At 41.4% G+C, this 26,373-nt stretch overlaps 1 protein-coding gene across 4 annotated transcripts in view; it reads right to left on the reverse strand.

Annotated features, from left to right (window-relative positions):
* ZZZ3 (zinc finger ZZ-type containing 3) overlaps positions 1-26,373 on the reverse strand; it is a 1,369,419-nt gene that overhangs the window by 825,526 nt on the left and 517,520 nt on the right. The gene's annotated exons all lie outside the window — the stretch shown is intronic.

Below are 26,373 nucleotides of genomic sequence, written 5' to 3' on the forward strand. Positions count from 1 at the left end.
TTGTAGGCCAAGATTCTAAGCCTTTAGCTTCTCTCACTATATGCAAGACTTTCCTCAGAGCTCTATTCTCTGATTAGGGACCACATTCTGTCATGGGATATCTTTGTGCTAAACAAGCTCATGCTTCTGCTCTCTCACCTAGTGGCTGTGCCAGACAGCACAATAAATATTATCATGGGAATTCTTATTTCTTGTACTAATATTTCTCTTAGAGGAAAGGATTTACAATTTACCAGCCAAAAAGATGGAGAGATATGTCCCCCACTGTAAGTGTTTTTATAAGCTTCGAAAACAGCCATCTTGTATATCTGAATCCTGGAACTATTACAAAAAAGTGGGTCTAATGATACGGCCTTGTCTATAGAACCACACAGAGTCAGCTAGGACTGTCAAAACCCTAATGCCAAGCCTTGCCAGAAAGGATTCTTGTGACAGAAAAAAAAAAAAAGAGGAACCATGGATAGTACATATGAAATCATCTCTAGACACAAAGTGCCATATGTGAACTGGTATTCATAGGTTGATACTAGGCTATCTGCCCTAGGGCATTTATAAGCCTAGCCAGAGTGTGTTTGGCTTTCGCCTCCCTTTTATATTAGTTAACTGTGCCTCTGTAAAGTAGGTCACAGAAGATAGCCCTTTTAAGGTTAGTTTACTGTGCCTCTGTCTAGCAGGGACATAGAAGAGATCCCAGGGGTAAACTTACGATCTCCCATCCACTCGTCAAGATTGGGTCAGTGAGGGGCTCTGCCTGACTTGAATTGGGATTTTGTTCCAGAGAGTGAGGGGAGCCTCTGGGATATGAATCTGTCCCTCCAGCATGTCCTATTTATTTTTGTGCTGAGGTTTAAGTCCCTGGAGCATGTAGCTCTAAGGGATTTGGATTTCCTGAGGTGGAGCATGTCCATTAATTCTGAGTTAGACATAGCTTTGTACGTCAGGCACAGATCGCCTCTGAGTAGGAGGTAAGCAACTGAGTAGAGCTGGAGTTTCTTTAGTTGAACTGCATAGGGCATCTGTTTGAGGCTCTTGATCCTCTTGGCGAGGTACTTTTGGGGTCTCTCCAGTTGCTGCAGGTGTCAGGTAAGGTACATCCCAAATGGGCATTGTATTCAATTATGGGCCTGATGAGTGATGAGTAGAGGGGCACAATGACCTCTCTTGATCTAGATGTGAACCCTTTTGTGATAAGGTGGGCTATATAGAAGGTCTTTCTAACCACTTTGGCAACGTGATTGTCAAAGGAGAGATTACTATCTACTTGGGTCCCCAAATCCCTAATTACTTCTTCCGTACTTAATGGATTACCACCTATGTGGTAATTTGTGAGGTCTTTGTTTTTCCCAAAGGGGATGACTATGCACTTTTTGGCATTTAGCTTGAGGCCATGGCTCTGGCACCAGGTATCAGTCTCTGTGAGATCCTTTTGGAGGATGCTTGTGTCAGCCGGAAAGTCGATTATGGCTCCCAGTTTGCAGTCATCTGTGAACTTGGTCAGCCATAGTCCTCCCATGTTAGCCTGTACCTCAGAGAAGTATATACCGATCAAGAGAGGTCCCAGAACTGAGCCTTGTGGGATGCCACTTGTAACTGTTTTAGAGTCTGACATGGCACCTGCAATTCTGACCATGTGGGTTCTATCCCTGAGCCAGTTTGCAACCCATCTTGAGACATAGGGGTTGATATTTAAGCTGGTGAGCTTATTTATGATGCCCGAGTGGGGTATTGTGTCGAAGGCTTTTGCGAGGCCCAGGTAGGCTGTGTGGACTACCTTCCCCTCATCTATGGCCTTGGTAACGGTTTCAGAGAAGTCAACTAGGTTTAAGAGGCAAGATCTGCTCTTAACAAAGCTGAATTGGGTAGGATCCAGTGTCTGGAGGTTCCCAATGTCTTTGTTTATGAGTTCCATGATGATACGCTCCATAGCTTTGCAGACCAGACTAGTCAGGCTTATAGGGCGATAGTTTCCAGGGTCCGTTGTGGCACCACCTTTGTGGAGCGGGACCACTGTTGCTGTACGCCATTCTTTGGGTACATATCCTGTAGTAAGGCTGAGATTGAACAGTGACTTTTATGTGAGGGTTCAGTTCTTCTTGGAGCTCGTGTAAGAAGCAGCCTGGGACACCGTCCGGTCCCATTGATGCTGTGTTTTTTGCTTTGGAGAGGGCAGCTTTCACCTGTGCATCTGTGATGTCAGGGAGGCTACATTCTGTTGGGATAGACATTTGCTCTTTTGGGAAGAAGTCTGCACTGAACCTGTCAGCCAGGATGTTGGCAATGTCTGTGGGTTCAGTGTATTTTTTGTCATTTTGCACTAACTCAGAGCATATCTGGGAGTTGCCACCCAGATTCCGGACATAACTAAAGAAGGCCTTGTGATTATCTTTAGCGTCTTGGGCAATTTTTCTTTCGAAGCTGGCCTTAGATGACTTTATGAAGGATCGTAGTTTCTTGCTAGCACTGATCAGAGATGCCTTCCCTTTTTGGGATTTTGCTCTATCATGTAATAGCTTCCTCCTTCTGTTGTATAGCTTATTTATGGCTGGGGTCCACCAGACAGGTCTCCTGCCTTTGGAGGAGTGAGTCTTGGTTTTATTTGGGATAGCACGATCCATGCATTCCTGTAGGTGTCCATAGAATGCATCTGTAAAGGATTCTGAGGTTCGGGCAGTATTTTCCACTGGCCCGGGGGCTTTGAAGGATTCCACCTCGGTTTTGAGAAGTGTGAAGTTTGCTTTTGAGAAGTTTTTCACTGTGGTTTCCTTGGCTGGGGGTGGGGACGGGATATGGATGCCCAGTGAGATTAATTTATGGTCTGATCTTCCCAATGAGGGGTTTACCTCTGGTGTGGAACATAAGAGTCCCCATGTTGGTGATGACCAGGTCCAATATGTTGTCCCCTCTTGTGGGAGTGGTGACCAGTTGTTCCATAGTGTTTGAGTTTATAAATTCTGGGAACTGTTGGGCGAGGGTGTCGGGGCTTGAGTAGTTTTCCCAATCAATGTTTGAGTAGTTGAAGTCACCCAATATTATGGTGTTTGGAGAAACCTTCATATTCTCCAGTGTTCTCAGGAAAGCCGAGTTGGGTTCCTGAATTTGGGAAGGTGATCTGTAGAAGGCTACAAACTGAAAGGCAGTTTTGCCCACTGTTAGTTGCACATGGATGGTCTCCGATTCTTCGTGCAGTGCCACTAACCTGGAGGTGTGGGTATGTTTGATGAATATGGATACTCCCCCTCCTTTTGTGATTTGGTCCGAGTTTTGGGGCCGAAAAGCATGGTATGAGTTATAACCTGGTAGTGCTGGGGTGCTCTCGGGAGCCTTGAACCAGGTTTCTGTTACTGCACAGATATTGATATTCTCCACACTGAGGAGAGCCTCGAGTGCATGCATCTTGAGGTTTAGACTTCTGGCGTTGAGCAGCATTACCCTTAGTTTTTTTCTCCTCGTGTTGTCTATGGAGTTGGGTTTGTCTTTTGAGCCTTGCCTAAAAAAGGCACTATGGGGGTGGCAAGAGCCTTAGTCAGTATTCGAAAGCCCAGGGGTGACAGGTGCAAGCCGTCCCTAACGCAGCAACGTGGCTTGTAGAGCATGTCATCCCAGGCTGACAGACACTGGATCCCCTTTGAATGACACCAATACTTTAGCCAATTGTTAAAATTGATCATGTTGTCTTTATATTGTGGCATCATTCTTGGCGAGGGCAAGATGCTACTCAAGGTCAGGGTCATACCGGCCTGGGCTACATGATCCGAGAGCTCCTCTGTCTCTTTTCATATAGTCCAGGGAGGTACATCAGGTCATTCACACCAGCATGGACAATGACAGAGTCATATTTGTACTTGCTTTGGAGTGACCTGAGTGCTTGTGTTATGTGGCGGATCCTGGCACCAGACAGGCAGCTTACAGTGACTTTCTCCTTGTTCAGTCTGGTGAGTGGGACGTCAGTGTGTCTGACAATAGAGTCACCTATTACAAGTGTATTAGGTGTGTTGTTTAGCCTTAAGGGCTGTGCCTGTGTGGCACACTGACTTTGTGAAATATGTGATACGTGGGTATTGTTGTGGGGTAGCGGTTGCTTGGATGTCTGCTTTGGAGGCCTCTGCTGCTTTGGCAGATTTTTATTTAGAGCCTCTGAGTATGTTTTTGTGTGTTTATGTGTTTGGTTTGCTGATGGGATAGGTCTATGTGAGACTGGATTCGTGGTGTGTGTGGTTACCTTCTCCTCCTGACTGACTGTGCCAGTCCTGGGTTGAGAGAGCTCAGCCTCCAGTTTGGCTGTATAGTTGCATCTCTCACATATATTTGAGCTTGTTTGGAGGAGGAGAGGGTGGTCTATGTACATAAGACAATTGTAACATTGCCTCAAGATTCCCAGATTCACTAGATGGACTGGAGAGTAAACCTGAAACTGACTTATGGACATGCCAGAATAGTATAAGGAACTACTTTTTGACCGATCAGAAAGGACCAATAGGGAACCAAGTACTTATAAAGAGTATAAGAGGGTGTAGTGCTTTAGTTTGTTAGTGTTTACTTATAAGATTTGAGCAAGTGCAGGGCTTTAGAAGGAAACTAGAGTGCTTACTTTGAGAGTTAGAACAGTTCTAAGGGAAAAAGTAAGAGTAGACTTTGTGGAGCCGGAAATAGTTTAAACCTGTTTAAGCGGTGCGCAAATGCGGGTTTTAAAGCAGGGAAACTGAAAGAGATAGGAATTGACCTAAAACGGACAATAAGCTACTAGATTCTGGGCTGAGACCATTCCTCCAGGGACAGATAGGCTGCTCAAAGCTCCCCACTCTCACTGGTGAACAGAGAAGCTTCCTCCTATCCAAGTAAGGATATGGGCAACAAATGAACCTATACCACAGTCCGGAATTCAGCAAAGCCTGAAATCTGGACTAATCTAGTTCAGCAAAGGCGGGAATAAAGAATTTTTTTTTTTTTTGTTTTTTTGCAGAAAATAACAGAAAATCACACAGAAAACACTTTAAATGCTATAAACAGGCTAGTGCACTTGAGTGTGTAGCCTACAACAGTTAAACAATACAAAAATGACTTTAAAACTATTTTAAGAAGTGCAAACTGTAAAAAGCAGGTAAGGCAAATACAATTTTAGTATTGAGAGAGGAACTTATAAAAGTCAATGGCTGTGTTGGTGTCAGATACAAATTTGCAAAATTTAGAGAGAACCCTAGTGAACAGAACATCTGAAGCAGAGACTCCCTAGGTCAAATAAAGCTGTTACTGGTGTTGGCTACTGGAAATGTGGCTACAACTGGTATATGCACTGTATATGTATTTTATAAATACCTTAAGGGCTACAAGTGAGGCAGAAAGAAAGGATTCTGAAGTGGCAGTGATTAATCCTGATTCTAAAAGAAAACCAGCTTCTCAATGATTTCCTCTTCTGCTCGTTACATTTTTATTTTTAATTAGATAAATACTCTAGGCACAACTGTTGCTCTTCAGTGGTGTCCTATTAGCATTCACTGGGTAAGTCACTTCCACTTCAGTATCTTTTCTTTCAGCCTCACTTGGTGGTAAAAAGTAAGGAAATGCGCACTGAGGGAATCAAACCCACAACCACAGGATGAAGCTTACTAGCAGCTTAACGTCTTAATCTTCTATAGTGCCACACAACCCCTGTGCAAGTCCTTGGTAGCCTGACAGCACCAGCATCAGCAGCTCCTTTCTTGGTGACTTTTTTGATAAGGGGAAATGTCCAATAAGGGAAGATATTTGGTGGTGGGAAGTTACGAATAACTACAGCCTTTGGTTCTCACCAGGGCCACTGAAAAACAGCAGGCGCAATCTTCATTTTATCATCATCTCTACGATGATCTCACAGCACTCTGATCCCTCGTTTGTCTCAATGTCATGCTCCATTTCTCCACTTAGTGGCATACTTTCATTTTCCTGCCTCTGCAATGTCACTGGAGCATCACAAATGCTGTGGAGAGAACAAGACAACTCTACATTTCAAAAGGTTTGACATTTGAACAGTTTTATAGCTTTGTTGCTCTGTCACATGCATGGCTCAGCCTTCAGCATGCTATACAATGGATAGGTACTGCTACTTCCTAAATTTGATAGAAGTATTTGATTTTGTAGCAGTTTAGGAAACTAAATAGCATACCAAATTTGATAGCTCTCTCACACACAGAAACGATGAATTGACACCTAAGCAAGGCCTGTCACCCGGCAGCAGAATATTGGCAGATATCACTAACTCACCTCTGCCAAAGAAAAAAACAGCTATTGCAATCCCTGACAGTATACTTTAGTACACAGTGCTACTATTTGGACTACTTGGAGCCCCAGTCTCATACCAGATATGCTTTGGCATACCTGGATAAAGTACTCCATCTTTCACACCACTGCAAGTCTCACTTGCCAAAAGTACAGGCTTTGCTAGACAGGCAGCCCTGACTGTAAATGCTAAGAAAGTTAATTTTGATATAGTGGAAAGGCAGTTACTTAAACGAAACCTTAAAAACTATCCTGTATAATTCACTAAAAGACAAGTGATGGCTTTTCTTGCGCTACCAGAGTATAAGCACAGAAAATGTTTGCCTAATTTTCTGACTACAGCTTGTCCTTTGACAGATTTCACAAGAGGGAAAGCTGTTGTCATGGTGCAATAGTCTTTTGATGTAGATTATTTAATGAACTGAAAAGGATCATGCCTTCAGAACCTGCATCAGTTACTCCTGATTTTACTAAAGAATTTACCGCAAATACCAACACATCAGCGGTAGGTTTACAAACAGTAACAGTTTATAAAATATCCCAAGACATCCAAGGTGGGGAGCATCCTGTGTACTACGCCAGCAGGAAGTTGAGAAATGCTGGAGAGAAAGATATTCATCTAGCAATAAAGTGGGCCTTCTATTTCTTGAAGTGCTATTTGTTAGGTAGGCATATCAGTATGGAAATGGAGCAAGTTCTACTACTATGGCTGAGCAGGTAGACGGATGGAATAAACAGATGTGCTAGTGGGCACTATCCTTCCAAACATCAGACCCATAGGCCTAGCCTTGTCAACGTCCTATAACCCATTGTTATGAATCCAAACCCTCTGGTTTTGTGAAAGATCAGTGATAGTAACATGTGCAATATACAAATGGTTAGTGTGCCTTTATATCGGAGATGTAGTGTGTTAGTAATGATGTCTCAATTAACAACTACAATGGTATAAAATGGCATAAAAGTTTATAGTTCTGAGAACTTGAAAAACATAGTACTTCACCTGGAGTATCATCAAGAATGAAGACCCTGGAGCCATGTAGTGCGTCACCCAGTTGAGGCTAAAGTGTCGTGTGCATCATATGTCATGTCAATGGTAGGATGCTAAGAATTGGGACCTAGTTGAGGCCTACAATTTCTAGACAGATGACACTGGAGGGACTGTGGACTATGCAAAACAAACAATGTACTGCTTTCTTACAGAACTGCAAGCCAAGGGGCCATGTTTGCTGTCTTTGACGAAAAACTGAAAAGACAATACTGCTGTTATTTTTTTCTGCTTTCCTGGTAGATGCATGCAATAAATAAACTGGTACATCCAGTGTTAGTTGGAATTGCAACACACCCACACAAAATATGCCCACATAACTATTTACACAGTAACCACTTTGTATACATATGTGCCTCAACAATTCTTTTCATCTTTATTAATCTCCTCATCACCTTTGGACTAACATAGCCTTATTTTCTTTACTGCATCAAGCAAAACCTCGGAATACTCCCCATTCCGAATACAGCATACACAAGAAAGAATGTAAAACCCTATAATTTTTTCCCCAGTGCCCTGGTCAAATTATCATTAGTCAGTAGGAATGCCACAGGTCTCCTAGAAAACAGGTTATGACTAGTGTCTTAAATCCAGTTGAACCAAAATAAACCTGGTACCGGCTGCATCTTTGACATACTTATGATGGCTTATTTTCACCATTTTACTGGACAGCTATACATGACTCAAGAGATCATAAAACTTACTTTATATAAATCTAGCAAATTACACTTCAAAAATGTTTTCCACTCAGAGTTCTTTTCTATAGTAAGCACAACTCATGCGACTGATTTTCTGTGAAAGGCACAGTCACCTACAAAGCCCCCCATGACACACACAAACAGTTAGGCCACAGTAGTACATTAAGCTTTGTTCATAACTGTGCAATCAGACATCCCTCTCTCTCCCAAACAGCGTTCAGGGATTTTTCTTGTCCCCAACTTGCTCTCCCCAGTGTGCTGATACATTCCCTCATCTGAATGGGTAGGGAATGAAGTATACGACTTTGTGCCCAGCACCACACCCAAAAAACAGTCACATCCCAAAGTTATATTCACCTGTCCCAGCCTGTCACTCCATCTCTGAGCTTTGACCTCTGTTAAAGCCCAAAAGAACCACCCTACACATTCCCTTCCCCCCTTCCTCACTGAAAGGTGCACCTATCCTACCTGTAACATCAAATGCCTAAGCTGCTATTCAAATTCAGGTAGCCTGGGCTGTAGTTAAGGTTTCATTCCTCTACACCACCAGTGCAAGCTAAACTGGACAAAATGTGGAAACAGGCAAAAGAATTAAACACCTACTTCAGAGCTTCCTCTAAATTAGGGATTTGCTAAAGAAGAAGGTAATAATCTAAACAATTTGGAAGGTAAACATACAGTCATTAGTCTTGACTTTCTTCTTATACAAGTCCACCCTCCTTTCACAGGTTGACTCTAAATACCACTTCTAAAACAGGTTGACTCTAAATACAACTTCTAAAACACAAAAATACCTATCACTTCCGCTACTTCCACCACTGCAAACATCAACTGATTCCAAACAATAACTAATAAAATTATGCAGACTCGTCAACCCCTTGCCCAGAGGGCACCAAAGTGTTACTTTCAATAAGAAGGGACTTGCTGGACATAATGAACACACTCCCCACTAACAACTTTTTTACCTATAAACACCTAAATGAAGGATGCTTTTCCTTCCTTGCTTGATTCCTTAACCTCAGTTCCACCAATGGACATCAGAGCTTTTCCCAACTGGCACACTTCCGAGGAAGGAAGGCTTTCTTAAACCAGCAATCTCCTTCAGTATTCCTTCTAAATCCCTCACAACAGAGTACCACAGCTCTGATGCACAACCATTAACTCATTTCCTCTGCTACTGTATTAACAATCTGCTAGGAATGAAAATGCAGAACTACATTAAACTATAGCAATTGCATACATAACTGAGATATAGGTTCTAAATGTACTTGCATCTTTAGTTTACTCAACTGTAATATATAGTGGCAACATTCTAGACTGTGGCTGAAAAAAAACAACCTGCACTTTAAGACCCAGTCCACCTATCTAGTCAACAAAAATTCCAAAAGATTCATGCTTACCTATCAGGAATTGATATTAGTGTATGGGCGAAGAGAAAGGGATCAATTGTGGAATACTTAGTGAAAGACCGGCGCCAGTAGCATTTTTAGTCTGATCTAGAACAGAAGCTGATTTTAAAAAAGGATAATTAGTAGGGCGTTATTGTACAATAACTAGAAGAATCAAGCAGAGGAGGTTAGAAAATATAAGGGACAGACTGGGAAAACAATTTACATTGGCAAAAATGGGGGACATGTGCATGGGTCCCAAATATGCAACAAAGTCCACAAGGTTTATGATTTATTCTTGGACGTGTTTGCCTGGGTATTTTTATATCCCAAGAAGACTTCAAAAATGCTTCCTCAGGTAGATAAGCAAATGCTGAAGTGTGACTGGGAAAAAAGAGGTCTTTTTGGAAGTGTAATGAGTTGGTAGATTCTAAAAGTTCCCTACAAAGTAATGCGGCATAAATACTGAGTGAGCAACGGCTGTAACTAAAGAAATTATTCTTTTCAGCTGGGACACAGGATCAAAATTGCCTAGGGCCTTATTAAGTTTATTTCCACTGGCTGCCAAAAAAAAATGATAGAAAATGGAAATCAAAATCTAAACCAACTGTATTTGAAGTACTAAATATTGCTAACAAGATAAAAAGAAGTGGGAAGTAGCAAATTATATAGAAATAAAATGTGTTTGTGGGAGTAATAAATGCAGAATAATGTTCAGGATGGGAGAGTTTTAAGGGAAGGCAGGAACAGAGCAATTTGTGTAATTTTGGACTATGGCAAGTTATCAAGGAAAAAACATATAATGTATATAAATAAAAAATGTTACTATGGTCTGTTTTGTGTATAAAGTGATAATTTAATAAAGATGTTTAAAAAAGGGTTATGAACTATGATTAGCTGTGGGGCAGTATGGTAAATCTAGCCAATGAAGTTGCTTAAGGGCAATGCAGTGCTGAGTTCAAACGGACAAATATGAAGCAAATTTTTCTATTCTGTTATTGCACTGTTCAAGCCAAATGTTGGTGACGCATGTAGTAAAGTATGAAAGTCGATGCAATTACTTTTTTGCATTTGTCAGGAAAGGCATGACACTGTAGAAGGTGTCATGTTTCTAATGGATCTTTTTTTTTTTTACCGTTTCTGTAATGTGGTGGTCAAATCTCATGTTTACATTTATGGTAACTCCTAGAAGCTTAATGGAGGTCACCAGTTTAGTCATGGTGTTGCTGGTGGAAATCAGGATGTAGAGAGATGTTAAGTGTGAATAGGTTGAGTTTGGATTTTGACAATTGCTGACTGTTACCACACCAAGATTCCAAAGATGTGAGATACTCATAAGTTACTTTTTGCAACTGCTCCCTATTTATGGCAGTACAGATGAGGATGGGTTCATTTGGGTACTGGACTATTGCTGATTGCCAGCTGACTGAAGGACATTCACAAATACGTTAAAAAGTGCAGGCAGATAACACATCCTTGGGAAATGCCCACTGATATACAGAGACAGGGGGAGATGTCGGTTTGACATTTAACAGTTTGCTGTCTACTGGATAAATAACTGACAAACAAGACAAGGGATGTTGAGGGGAACCCAGGGAGGACAGTTTCTGGTATGAACCAGTTTGAAGAGGTCTAGAAAAACTGCTGATATTTACAGCTGTAAGAAAGAAGAGGAGAGAGTTAGTGATACTGTGATGAGGGACATAAGCATGTTGTTGTGTAGGCAATAGTAGATTGTTTTGAATGATGAAGATATGATGAAGATAAGAAGTTAAGATTAAATGCTGGAGTGCTACCTAGAACTGGACTCTCTAACGTGCACCCAGTGACTGCTGGGATGAGTTCCACCTCCCACAACACCTTCACTCCAATGGAGCACAGGAAGTTTGCACTGTAACTTCCAATGGGTGGAGCTTATGCCTTTTGCCAAGACTCAAATTATGTCCTACCATTTCAAACAAATGTTCATATCTTTGGAACTTTAGGGGTTATGAAAGAAGTATAAATGGCAAACTCTTCAGCAAAAACTATTTTTACAGTGGCAGTATTCTTTAGGTTCTAGGTCTTGAACCAAAATTTATAAGTCAGAGTAAACGCAGTAACTATTACGTTTGTACCATTTTGTAAACAACTTATATCTCAGCAACCATTCAAGTTAAACACGTACTATGAGCAACATTCTGTTCATCTAGTTGAGAGCTTTCATATGAGGCTAAGCGGGTTCTGTCTGTGTCACTTGGTTGTTGAGATATAATTTTCACTTTTTTCTAAAAATCTATATAAATTAATATTTAAAAAAGTTAAACTCTCTTTACCTGCACTAGACAGAAGTCAAATATTAATGCAGTTGGGATTGCCACTATGTAAGCTTTAAGATTAAATCTTTTAAATCCTTGTGCATAGCATGGTTTTGGAATTACTTATGTAAATATGAAGAAGCAATATTTGATGCCTAGAAGCATCAGTAAGAGTTAACTGCAGATGCACCCGGAGACGTCACTCGGATGCACTGAGTTAACCCTGAAATGGATTATGCAGGCAATAAGAGAATATCATGTTATGATTTCACTGTGGTTGTAAAACTACTGAAGCCAACCTAGTGAGTACTGTGCTTGTATGTGTTATGTGATACCACAACAGGCAATTTTGTGGTTAAGGTGACCTGGGCAACACATGCAAATCACTCCATACCTTCTTACATTAAAGGGTCAAACATGAAGCCTGCGCCTTCAAGTCTAGATGTACTAACTGCTAAACTCGATCAAAATGTTAACCCATTACTCTAGGAGTCCCCCAAGGCTCCATACTAGGACCACTACTCTTCTCAGTCTTTATTAATGACCTAGCCACCATCACTCCCAAGGCCACCTGCATCCAATACGCGGACGACTCTACTTTAATATGTACCGCCTCCTCCTCAACTGAGCTTATGACTCTAACCCAGAATACTTTCAATGATGTAGAAAAATGGTTTGCAAACCATCAGCTTATATTAAATCCCAATAAAACTAAACTGCTCATCTCTTCCACCCATCTGCAAATCCTCCACATCATTCTTTACTACAAGTTCCAACAATGGCACAATTATATCCACAGATACTCGCACAAAACTCCTCGGCGTCACAGTCGATAACACCCTAAAATATGATATCCACGTCAATCAAACCATCAGATCTGTCAACAAAAAAATGGGCTCCCTATACAGGATTAAACCCTTCCTCACTCCTTTTGCAAGAACCACTATCGCTCGGTCCCACCTATCATCTACCATCCTTTATGCCTCTCCCCTCTTCACCAACCTGAACAAAGCCACCCTTACCAAATTTGCTAGTTGTTATAACCATATACCTAGATTTGCTACAGGTGTTACCTCTAGGACCCCACCATTGTATCAACCTAACTCAACTAGGATGGCTGGAATGGCCCAGTCTTCTCCAATACAATCAACTTGTAATAACCCACAAAATACTATAGCAACCAGAAAAAACACCAGCACTAAAAAAGATCATCAAACCATACAACAACCCGAGGTCACTATGCTCTGCTGACAAACTGCTGGTACAAACAACTAAGTGGCTGGGGACACTATTCGCCAACTCAGTAGGCAAAACTTGGAATATGCTACCGGCCGAACTTACTCACCAATCCTCCTTAACCCATTTAAAAAAAAAAGCCTCAAACTACACTTCCAACAGCATTGGCAATGTCCCTGCTTAAACCCTGACTAATCACCACCCGCTGTTCCTGCAAACTCTCCCTAAGCATTTCAATCATATACTCTAATAAGTGTATGAATTCTTGAAGGACTTAGCCCACAACTGCATGTATTACTGTCTGAAATTGAAACTGCATGATTTTGATGTTGTCTACTATGTTTTATTCAAGTTTGTAACCCTACTGAAAAAGTACAGTTTTGTACCTACCATAAATGTAGATGTTCGAGGATCCACATTGCTGCAGTCCTAACCATTGGGTAGTCCGCTGTCCAGTCGGCCCGAATACCAAAGTATATGGCTGGCGTCGGTCAGGCGCATTAGACTGGCGTCAGGGCGTCAGGGTACTAATCGCATGACCGACGTCATATCCTCAGTCTTTTCTTGCCCCAGATGTCAGAAGACCCAAAAGACAAGGCCCAAACCAAAACAAAAAGCCCTGCATCAAACATATATACAATATATACAAAAATACAAGAATATATATATATATATATATTAGCCCACACCACCACCCCTAAACACAGAGGGGAAGGAGGGAGGTAATTGGACTGCAGCAATGTGGATCCTCGAACATCTACATTTATGGTAGGTACAAAACTGTACTATGTTCTTCATTCCACATTGCTGCAGTCCTAACCATTGGGTAGAATCCCAAAGCAGAGGTAAGGGAGGCTGGCAAATCATAAGGAAGCAGGAGCTGTCAACATGCCTTGCAAAATAGCTGTGGCAAAACCAGCCCTAGATTTAGAGTAGAGAGGAAGGTGGTAATGCTTAGAGAAAGTATGCACTGAACTCCAAGTAGCTGCCTCCAAAATATCCTTAGTTGCCACCCCCCTTAGAAATGCTGTTGAAGTGGCAGTAGCCCTAGTGGAATGAGGCCTAATCCCAGCTGGAATCTCCTTGCCATGATGGGAGTAACAAAATGAAATGCAGAACCCAATCCACTTAGAAATAGTTTGCTTAGACACAGGCTTGCCCTGAGAACTCAAAGCAAAAGAAACAAACAATTGCTGAGACTGCCTGAAATCCTTAGTCCTGCTTAAATAATAACGCAACTGCCTATGTACATCTAAAGTGTGCAAAATCTTTTCCCCTTATTTTGGGGATCTGCATAGAAAGTAGGCAAATGAATAGTTTGGTTTAAAGCCACACTAGAAACCACCTTAGGCATAAAGGAAGGATTAGTACGTAATTATACCCTATCCTTATGGAAAATCAAAAAGGGCTCTACTGCCATAAGGGCCTGCAACTCAGACACCCTTCTTGCAGAAGTAATAGCCAACAAGAAAGCAGTCTTCCATGACAAGTATTTCAAGTCAGCAGTAGCCGCAGGCTCAAAGGTTGTAGAGTAAGTTTTTCCAACACAAAATTGAGATCCCAAGCAGGAGTAGGAGCTCTCGGGGGTCTTATATTCTTTGCCCCTCTAAGAAACTGCTTGAACAAAGGATGAAAACAATGGTGGGTCACAATCATAGTGAGCTGAAATTGCTGCAGCATGAATCTTAATGGAAGAGAAAGACAAACCTTTGTCCAGTAACTCAGTAAGATATTGAAGAGCCACACTCAAATTTGGCTCAGAAATCAAATTGTTTGCTGCACTCCAAAATAAAAATCTCTTCCATTTTTCTGCGTACACTTTCCTTGTACTAGGTCTCCTGGCTTCCATAATCACATTTAAAACTTGTTGAGGAAGTTGAGACCTGCTGTCTTTCAAAACAGAATATGCCAGGCTGTTAGATGAAGAGAGTGAAGCTTGACATTGAGCAGGTGACCATCTCTCTGGGACAACAGGTGTGGAATCAAGGGTAAAGGCCTTGGAGGCTTCTTTACCAGACTCCTCAATAATGGGTACCAGTGCTGCCGAGGCCAATCTGGAGCTATTAAAATCATCCTTGGCTTGTCTTGTCTGGCCTTTAGAAGCACCTTTGGAAGAAGAGGCAGAGGTGGAAGCATACCCATGAAGATTTTTCCAACTGAAAGAAAGAGCACCCACTTTCCAAGCTGTGTGATGAAACCTCTTTGTGCAAAACTTTGGCAGCTGGTGGTTTAGTGGAGAAGCGAACAGATCTATGTCTAGAGTTCCCCAGGACACTGTCAACTTTTGAAATACATGAAGATCCAGTTTCCACTGGGATCCATGATTTGTCTGCTTAACACATCTGCTAAGGAGTTCTGTGCTCGGCAGAAACCTTGCCTGAAGAGTTAGTTGCATGCTGGAGTCTCCCATAAAATCATTGCTTGCCTGCACAATGGGTAAGAATGTGTTCCCCTTGTTTGTTGATGTACCACATGACAGTTGTGTTGTCTGTTAGAATCAACACCTGCCCTGGAAGAAGTAACTCCTTGAAAGCCATTAATGCAAACTGGACTTCTAACATCTCCTTCATGTTGATATGTAGATGCTGTAGTCTGGCAGGCCACTTGTCTTGTATCCACTTTCCATTTAGATGAGCTCCCCAAGCAATGTCTGAGGCATCTGTCGTTAGAATCTGACTCGCCTCTGGCCGGGTCACAGAGAGTCCCTTGTTTAGGTGACATTCCTGAGCCCACCACAAAAATTCCTTTTGAATGCAAGGTATTATTTGAATGACAGTGTCCAAATCCTGGCAGTGCTGTGTCCATACATTTTTGAGATACCATTGTAGCTTCCTCATATGCAGTTTGGCATTGGGAAGCACCAGAATACAAGATGCCATGAACCCTAATGCTTTAAGGACTGTCCTTGCAGTCAGCACGGACTGATGAGATAGTTGATGGAAGTAAAGGGATAGACTCTTTTGTTTGTCCGGGGTTAAAAAGGCCATCTGGGCTGCTGTATTCAGTCTCACACCCAGAAAGCACATGTCCTGAGAGGGTACTAGACTGGACTTTATTTCGTTCACAGAATACCCTAGGCATCTTAGCACTGCTATGACATATTCCAGATGCTGTAGAAGGTCTTCCTTTTCTTGAGCCAGAATCAGGCAGTCGTCCAAGTAAGGATAGATTTGAATTCCTTTTAACCTGAAGTAAGCTATCACTGGAGCCAGAACCTTTGTGAATACTCTGGGCAGTAGATAAGCCAAAGGGCAATGCAGAGAACTGATAATGAGAATTTCCAGCTCGAAAGCAGATACTTCCTGCAACTTAGTCTTATAGGCACATGAAGGTAAGCTTCCTTGAGATCTAAAGTTACCATCCAATGATCTTTGCCCAGCAGAGGTAAAAGCTGTTGTAACGTCAACATCTTGAACTTGGGAATGTCCAGATAAGTGTTGAGGATAGATAAATCCAAAATTGGTCTCCACGTGTTCCCCTTCTTTGGTACTAGGAACAGGCGAGAATAAAATCCTAGGCCCCTTTCTGGTACAGGGACTGGCTGAATGGCCCCTATTTGGAGTAACAGAGAAATTTGCTTGTGAGCCTCTTTCCTTTGTGGAGGGGCGTCTGGCACGCCTTTGAAAGGGGGCAATGTATGGAAATAAAACCTGTAACCGTGGTGAATGATATCCAACACCCATCTGTCTTGAGTGATTAAATCCCAATTTTCTTTGAAAAGAGACAGTCTTCCTCCCAAAGGAGCTGCCAGGCGAGAATCTACTGGCAGCTGAAAGGCAGGTCATTGGGTCTGTTTACGAAAGGACTGACCCCTGCCCTCACCAGAAGTCTGAACAGGTGAACCCCTGTTCTAGGCCTAAAAGAGCCTTGAGCACTGCCCCTAACACGTCTAGACCTACCCCTAGACTGGGAATCACAGGATATGTCCATCCCTTAGTAGGCCAATTTCTACTAAACGGTGGCTGCACCAGCAAAAATCTTTAACAGTTTGCATAGACTTAGCTTTGTCCTCCATTTTCTTTAAAACTGCTTCCACAGGCGAACCAAATAACACATCAGACTGTAAAGGAGCATCCAAAATCCTAGTCTTAACATGCTCTGCTAAATTCTGATCCCTCAACCAGGCATGCCTAGAACAGAACTAGTGGCAGCCACCCTCGAGGAGGCCTGCACAGCATCAAAACCACATTGCAAAGAATGCTTACCCACTTGTTCAGACACATGAACTAAATCCAGCAACTCTTTACACTCTATACCTTCCAAAGCATCCACCTTAGATTTCAATTGTGAAAGGAGATAATTTTGATATTTTAGCATGTGAAACTGACAATTCAACGCTCTCATGGCTAAAGTGGAAGAAGTATATACTTTCTTTCCCCACCTATCCAAAGCCCTAGCCTCTTTATCAGTGGGAACAGGATTTTTAACAACAGAGGCCTTAACACCTTTAGGCCCCTGAGAAACAGTTTCGGGTCTGCCCTAGGACTCTTAAACAGATACTTATGAGCTTCAGGCACCCTATAGTACCTATCAGGTTTAACAGGGGCAGGAGGCAAAGAATCAGGGTTCAGGGATGCCTCTGCAAAACATCTTCCACCACATTCAACACAGGAGGTATAGCTAAAGGCCTATGCTGGGGTAAAAATAAGAATTCCCTAAGCCTTTTCCTGGAATCAGAGTAATCTTGGCCTTCCCATTTAAAGTGCTCCCTCATGGAATGCAGAGTCTCTGAAAATGAGAAATCCTCAGGAGGAGAAGCTGTAGGAGTGGAATCATCCACATCAGAATCAGAATAAGGAGGATACTCCTGCAAGTCTTCCAGAAGACTCAGAAGCCTCTGAACACTGTTCAAAACTTTCAAACTCAGGTTCCACCCTAGGCCTCTTATCAGGAGGGCATAGAGCCTCTAATCATAGTAATTAAATCTTCTGCCATTTTAAGCATATGTTTCTTAGGCACAGAACCTGAAGTGCTAGGAGAAGCCCCCACTGAAGCTAACTTGGCCTACCTCTCAAAGAAGTTTTGGAAAAACAAGAGGCTCTAACTACCTTGGGAAGAGAGGGAAGAACAGTTACCTGAGAAGCCCCTCAGCCTGGCCTACCTCCTGAGAAGGCACATCCTGTAACAGTAAAGTCTCTGCCTGAGACTCCAAAGAAACTCCTGGCAAAACCTCTGGCTCCACTGGAGCCTTCTAAAGAACCGACGTCCGGGACTGCCGGTTCATCAACCCTAGGCTTTGCTGTTTTGTCCTTGCGCTTTTGGGCGCCGGAGCATCCGGCATTTTATAATTACAACGCTTCCCAAACACTAACCTGGCACAGTCTAACCTTCTCTTAATAATGCGTTTGTTAAATCTAGCGCAAGAGCTGCAACCAACAACGTCGTGCTCAGGCCCTAAACAAGGTATACACAAAGTATGGTAATCCCTATGAGGTATCTGCTTCCCACAAGAAATACAGTTATTCACTTTTTCTGACATCCGGTTAAATACTGGGGCAAGAAAAACAAAATGTTCAGCCAACTTTGATTCGGTCTGAAACTCCGACTTGAATATTTCAGAAAACTGCTTCTGCACAAAAAAAGACTGAGGATATGACGTGGTCATGCGCGACGTCAGCCATATACTTTGGTATTCGGGCCGACTGGACAGCGGACTACCCAATGGTTAGGACTGCAGCAATGTGGAATGAAGAACATCTGCATATTATACTCATCTCTAAATGTTTCTATTGTTCCTAATGTATTTGTACTCTGCTTTCTGGGGCTTTTCTCCCCAGGCCTCTACTGAAAACGGACATATACCCAGTCGGACTTTCCCGGTAAACAAATGTAAAATACATAAATTAATAAAATAAATACATTTTTGGATTAAAAGAAAGATGGAGAAGGTAAGCATGGCTCTACTTTCCAAAAGCAGGACTTGTATTGGAAATTTTGAATATTTATGTCTGGTGCCAAGTTCAATCAGAAAGTATGTAAAGAAAGCAACTGCAAAAAATGCCACAGTCAGGCGAATAAATTCATGCATTTTACAGTTTCAGGAGTCCATCAAGCATGACAGGTAAATGACAGGTTAGTAAAGCCACCCCCCGCCCCCCAAAAAAAACTCGTTTGAAAAAAAAAAAAAAAAATAGATAAATAATAGGAGTTCATTATTTCCATTTGGGTAACTCAATCTCAAGTATTTGGAATCAGTGGAAAAAATAAATCAAAGCCCTATGAAGTATATCAGAAACAGGTACCAAGACAGTTCAACCCCAAACAGGTCTTAAACCAGACACTATGCCACATTTTACTGACATCAAAAGGTACACCGGCAGATGTCTCAGGAGGACATATTCCTGCACCCTTGATCCTGAATGCCTAAGAACTTCCTTATAAAGGAATGCCATAAACTTGCTATTTTTAAAACACAGGCAATGAAAACCTGATTTTTTTTTAAATAAAAATTTACACCAGCAGTATTTAATGTCAACTACAGGAGCATTAGCCAACATTGACAACTCACTTCAGCTGTATATTCCTTTACTTGGTGAAAAAAACCCTCAACACTGAATCCACCTCTTCAGTTTCATAAACAGACTCAAATTGGCTTTTCTTCTGAGGTCATTCAGTGATTCTCTAGCTTGCTCTCTCTCTCCCACTATTCGTTAATCTAAATTGGGCTTAGGAATTTAATATCCATCCATCCACAACCCCCCCCCCTTATTTTTTTCTAAACAATTTGTGCACATAGGGTCGGGGTGTCACTTCAACAGTGAATCACCTAGAGCCAATGCTCACACCACTAGATTGCCATGACAGCTCATATCAGTAGTGGTGTCCCACAAGGTTCCATGCTTGGTCCGCTTCTATTATCCCTCTAAATAAATGACCTAACAAACTTGGGATTTTCCTCATATTAAATGCTGCTGATATTTTTCCAAATCTAGCAAACAGTCTTCCTCTTTTACCCTGACCTCTAAAGTTACTTCACAGCCACAGAGAACTGGCTCCAACATTACTAAAACCTCTGTTATGCTTTCTGATATAGTTAAAGGACTTGGCAGTCCTCCCACTACTGACCCCACAGATACCATTCTGCCCTTTGTTACAAAGCAAAGAAATCTAGGCCTTCCCTTTGATTCTCAATTTACCTTACATAATCATGCCCATGTGCAGACATACAGTCTTATCCAACCCAAAATATCAAACATCCTTACACCAAGAAGCCAGACAAGCTATTGCCATTAATGTCTTAACACCCATATTAGAATTGCCCTTCTGATGATTATTCCATCCTGTCCTGGACAAAATACTTAGCTTTTCCAATGTGCTGAAAATAAAATTCTTAGATTTGTAAATCTCTCAAACTCAAAGTTAACACCACTACACTACCTTACTGAAATCTAAGTGGTTACCAGTTAATGCTGGAGTTTTTCTTCAAAATACTCTTACAGTCAAAATTCTAGGTCACAGATACTGTCCTCCCCTCTCTTCAACAAACCATCCATTAGGAGTACCTTTTTCTCTTTCTCTCTCTCTCTGCATGACTTGTATGCTATACAGCCAAACAGACCCCCATTTTCACTGACCATATGTGAGGTCATTACCCAAAACTGCCCCTGACTTATGAAACTCTATCCCTGAATCCATTAGACAGTTGGGTTCATAGGCTAACAGCCATACAACCCTTACAAACCTAGCCATATTTATCCCAGGTTGCCCCAATTGCTGGTGGTTAGGTGACTGACGTTCGCAGAGATAAGGTTCTATGGTAGTTAATACAGACTTCCTCTGTCCAGGAGGGACATGGGTACCACCCCAGGTGTGAATCTGCAGTCACCCATCGATTGATCTAGGTAGCATTTGAAGAAGGTCAGGGAGGGGGGCTCTGTTTCATGTGAATTGGAAGACTGTTCCAGAGAAGTGGTAGTCTCTGGGAGATGTATCTATTTCTCCATGACCTGTTTGTGTCAGAGGCTAGGTTAAGATCCCAGAGCGAGTAACCCTCCTGATATAATTTTTTCAATTAGTCACTGCATGCTCATCTGGTAAATGAAAACTAATACAATGCTTCAAAAATACTGGATAAACCCAACTTACGTGGTGTTTTTACTTTAATATTATAATTACTCAAGATTTGGCATGTACTGACCTTAAAGTACTTAATAATGTTACATTCATTGTGTTACTTTCATCTAAATTATCTAAATGTTTGTTTCTAACTTCTTTTATCCAAGTAATTGTACTTGCCTATATGGCCCAGGATGTTGCTGAACACGGTCTATGGACAAGCCCACAGTACTGGTTAACAAATGTAAAGCAGTCATTTAAATCAGTCAAATAAATAAACAAAGGTTGTGGGTTCTAATTCTGATTTTAAAAGTCTGAATCTAGCCTTAGATGGAAGAACAGAGCCAACATCTTTAAACAGAATAGCCAGCTTACATGGTCAGGAAGACTGGAAAATTAGCCACCCATCCTGTTAGGGAAACATGTAACCCGCTCTTACACAGGACAAGAGTTATCACTCTTAAGTATTCTACAAATAGGGAATAAGAACAAAAGGAGCCACAGAAAATACAAAAGTAGAAGTACTACCACCCAAAAACGGTGTATGGGCTTTGGGGCATGTGGCTGAGTGATAACTTCCTTATGTGATAAAGCAGCCAGAAATTCAGCTTAATATCCATTCAGGAAAACTTATGAAGAAAATATCTTCTTTTGGGAATCTAGCAAGATGCTGATGTATAACATACGCGATTACATGGAAATAAGCATCCTGCCACATGTTAAAATCAAACTTGGCCTGTTTCCTTAAAAAAGGACTAGGGAGTGCTAAGCAAGGACACCGACCCTACTTTTCAGGCTCAAACTGAATATGCCATCAGCTGTTTTCTTTGTGATAACGAGAAAGCAGAAGTGGCATCCCAACTTTGTTTTAGAAACCTTGTCAAGTACTCCTTAGAAAGAAATGCATGAGCTCTACCAGAAGAATCAGCAGAAGCCTTGCTGGTGTCTAAGCTTTGAAAAGGGATTCTATCAAAGGTTAAGACACAAAAACTGTGATGTCTATCCATAATGCCGAAGACAACATAAGCATGGAAAGTCTCCCATGATCATCTCCTCCTGAGAAGCACTGCAGAATAACGGGTAAACCTGCAGCCAGTCAGAGACAGTAGGGTGTTTCTATTGCTGGGGCTGTCTATTTTTGGCCCTTCTGGTTTCCCAGTGATGACACTGACATTTCCGTGGCACAACCAACATATTTTGTTTTCCAACAAAATTTACTATTATGCCAGACTACTTGCTTCTGCATCAGTATGGCTCTCCTGAACCTCATCACAACGCCACTAAGAGTTTATTCAGGTTTATTTAGTTGTTTAACCTCTCAGGGCCACGCCTGCAAGCCCTTACACCCTGGTGATGATACTGTACAAAGGGGTTTCTGCTTGGCTGAACACAGCCGCACCCCCTTTATGCGCTGACATAACTTGAAAATGCCACTGTGTACAATCAATCAGGTGTGGCCTAGGACTGTCCCTGCCCTAGGCTCTAGCACTGCAACTACTCCTAAAGTTTCTTGCCTTCCGGCAGTCATTCACAGCAATGGACTGCACTGCAGCTGCATAAAGTGGACCACCTTTACCAGCACATCATCCTGGGTCCTTCCCTTTATGCCACCTCTGGCAGGTATCTGAGCCTCTAATCAAAGCTGGGTCACCCAGGTCTTGATCAGAGATTTATCCATCTAAGACAACGAACCTAGATAACACTATCAAATTTTAGCATTTAGCTAGACAATGATTGTAAAAACTCAATATCTGAAATGACGCAAGCTTTACTACATTTACTCCACATGCTGCTACTATGTGGGCAATGTGACTATGTGGAACATTTGCATACTGAAGTAAAACTAACTATTCCCTTTTCTCTGTTGTGTGACCTTGGAGTTAGACGACTTAAGTAGGAGGGAGTCAGGGTTACAGCCCCGCACAAATGGGTGCATAGGGAAACTGTATGCTAGTGTCAAGCATTTATTTATTTATTTATTTTATATCTGTTTACCGGGAAAGTCCAACAACATGTCCTTTTTCAGCTGAGGCCAAGGGAGAAAAGCTCCACATTTATAAAAAGTACAATACATATACAACATATAGATACAAATGTTGATTCAATCTCAGATACAAGCACAAAATGAAGAATACACGTTATACATTTCACTAACACAATCATATAGTCTAGGTAGGATAAAAAAGAATAGCAGTACTGTGACTGAAGGTAAAAAAAAAAAAAAACAAGTGTATATACGCTCACTAGGTTATACTATTCAAATACAAAAATAACTGGTTGTGTTCTTTTAGCTTAATTACAACTTCATAGTACACTTAGTGTGTCAGTAAAAAATGATACAGAAGTAACATCAGCTCTGAAAGAGAACAGGTAGCACAATGGACACAGGCATAGCGAATAGCAATATGGGAAGCAATAATAGGAATAAAGAAGGAAGTTTTAATGCTTTGAAGGACCAGAAGCCTAGGTTAAAAAATGAATCGAGTAGCATGCTGTACTGGTACATGGAAGGGTATACTTGTCAAATATCTTCTTCATTTAAGACAAAAGCAAGATGCTTATGTGGTGGCAATGTAGGTTTAAGAATGGGATTAGAAACAATGAAGATTATGAAGTCTAAAACATGAAGACTGACATAATCCTTGAGGCCGGATGGAAAAATGTCTCTTACGGTAGTTACGGTGCAAAAAACATCTGACACATGAAGAGAACAACGGTGACAATGACAAAAACATAATTAGGAGATCAGCAAACATGAGGAGAACCATGTTCATCAGAGACCTTATTTCAGCAATAAACTATGGCATGACCATATCTAAGGTTAACAGGATACAGAAGAGACTTTGGTGTAAGACAGTCTTGAGAACAGTTAAAGATCCCCAGCAAGAAAGAGAGGGATGCATTTGTGACATACTCCTAATTAAAACAGAGCAAGGGACAGTGATTGATAAGGGGTAGTCCATTAGCCAAAACTAATCCTGCAAATGTGAGATTTACTACCCATGGTACACCAGGAAGTGCAGAATGAATAAATAAATACAGCGGAAAATATGGAGACAGGAAATGAAAGACAGCAGAGAGAAGCTGCAGGGTGGGTACCACAGAAAGGAAAGAAAAAAGTAAAAAATGAAACCCGAAATCTTCAAGGAATAAGTGACTGAGTTCAAGATCCAAATAAGTTAACACAGTGTGTTCAAAGGGCTGGCAAAGGTCTTCAGGTTACCATTAGCAGAACTTTATAGTACTTTTTAATAACAGAAGCAATGGCAGAGACCTGGAAGGAATCAGTAAAGACCTATGAGTACAAGGGTGGGTCCAAAAAATCAGCCCAAGATAAGCAAGTCTTAATCCCATTCTCACAAAGGCCACAGAAAACATTCTGCTGCAAACTGGCAACAGCACCTGAATTGCTAATTATCGAAGGGAAAGTAGACCTCAAAAAATGACAAAGCAGAGATACGGTCAGTCTGTCTTGATCTAGCTCTCTAGCATTGCAAAACTATTACAACTTCTCCAGAAAGATGGTAGGATAAGAAAAGTAAGCATCTTAGAAGAACTACTAAGGTCTGCTGTACTAGCAGAAAGTTTCAGTAATGGCAAGTGCCCTTTTTTGACTACAACACTCACTTCTCACCTTCTATTCAATAAACAATGTAAGAATAAAAGAACTCCCCTTTCATCAATAATGAAAGCACTAAATAAATTTATCTTCATACTTAATTTATATCATATATATATATATACATATACATATATATATATATACACACACATATATATATATATATATATATATATATATATATAGGATCCGGACGCGTACTCGACTAGCATATGTCCAAATCACAAAACATAAAACAAACATACACAAAAGCGCTTAACATCGACAAGCGCTTCCGTGTATGTGTGCCTGTTTCGTAGATCGGACTACAGTGCGGATAAGAGAAAATTCCCTTTTCCCCACTGTAGTGCAATCTCGGAGTGAGAATAATAAAGTGGGGGAGTGTGGGGGGCACAGCCCCCCTGCAGAAACTTATATATTTTTTTTTGAACTACACACACACGGAAGCACTTTTCAATGTTAAGCGCTTTCGTGCATGTGTGTTCGATGTTTTGTGATTTGGACATATGCTAGTCGAGCATGTATAATAGACCCATACATATATATATATGTGCGTGTGTGTGTGTGTGTGTGTGTGTGTGTGTGTGTGTGTGTGTGTGTGTGTGTGTATACATACAGTGGACAGAAAGTGTACACACACCCCTGTTAAAATGCTAGGTTTTTGTGATATAAAAAAAATGGGACCACAATAAATCATTTCAAAACTTTTCCCACCTTTAATATGACCTGTAAGCTGTACAATTTCATTGAAAAAAATAATCTGTTTGGGGGGGAGGGGAAAACATACAATAAGCAGGTTGCATAAGTGTGCACACCCTTAAACTAATACTTTGTTGAAGCACCTTTTGATTTAATTACAACATTCAGTCTTCTTGGGTAGGAGGCTATCAGCAGGTCACATCTTGACTTGGCAATATTTGCCTACTCTACCTTGCAAAAGCGCTCCAAATCTGTCATATTGCAAAGGTATCCCTTGTGCACAGTCCTCTTCAGGTCACTCCCCAGATCTCCTATTGGATGTAGGTCTGGGCTCTGGCTGGGCCATTCCAAAACTTTAATTTTCTTCTGGTGAAGACATTCTTTTGTTGATCTGGATGCATGCTTGGGGTCATTGTCATACTGACAGGGAAATTCCTCTTTACCCTCAGTTTTTTTTAACAGACACCGGCAGGTTTGGGCAAAAATTGACTGGTATTTGGAACTGTTCATAATTCTCTCCACCTTGACTAAAACCCCAGTTCCAGTTGAAGAAAAAAAACCCCAAGGCATGATACTGCCACCAACATGCTTCACCATGGGGATGGTTTTCTTTTGGTGATGCGAAGTGCTGTTTTTGCGTCACACACACCTTTTGGAATTTTGGCCAAAAAGTTCAATCTTGGTCTCATCAGACCATAACACATTTTCCCACATGCTTTTGGGAGACTTAATAATGTACTGTTTTGCAAATTTTAGCTGGGCCTGGATGTTTTTCTGTGTAAGAAAAGGCTTCAGTCACGCAAACCTACCCCACAGTCCAGACATATGGAGAATACGGGAGATTGTTGTCACATGTAGAACACAACCAGTACTTGCCGGAAATTCCTGCAGCTCCTTCAGTGCTGCTGTAGATCTCTTGGCAGCCTCCCTGACCAGTTTTCATCTGGTCTTTTCAGCAATTTTGGGGGGGCCCCCTTTTTTTCCCCGGTTTTTTTTTTTTTTTGCCCCCCAAAGGTTTTAACTTTTTTTTTTTTGTTTTCCAAATTTTTTTTTTTTAAAACTTTTTTTGGAAATTGGAAAA

The sequence above is a fragment of the Protopterus annectens genome, chromosome 10.part0, assembly GCF_019279795.1.
Source record: "Protopterus annectens isolate FY-2018-M chromosome 10.part0, PAN1.0, whole genome shotgun sequence".
Lineage (NCBI taxonomy): Eukaryota > Metazoa > Chordata > Ceratodontiformes > Protopteridae > Protopterus > Protopterus annectens.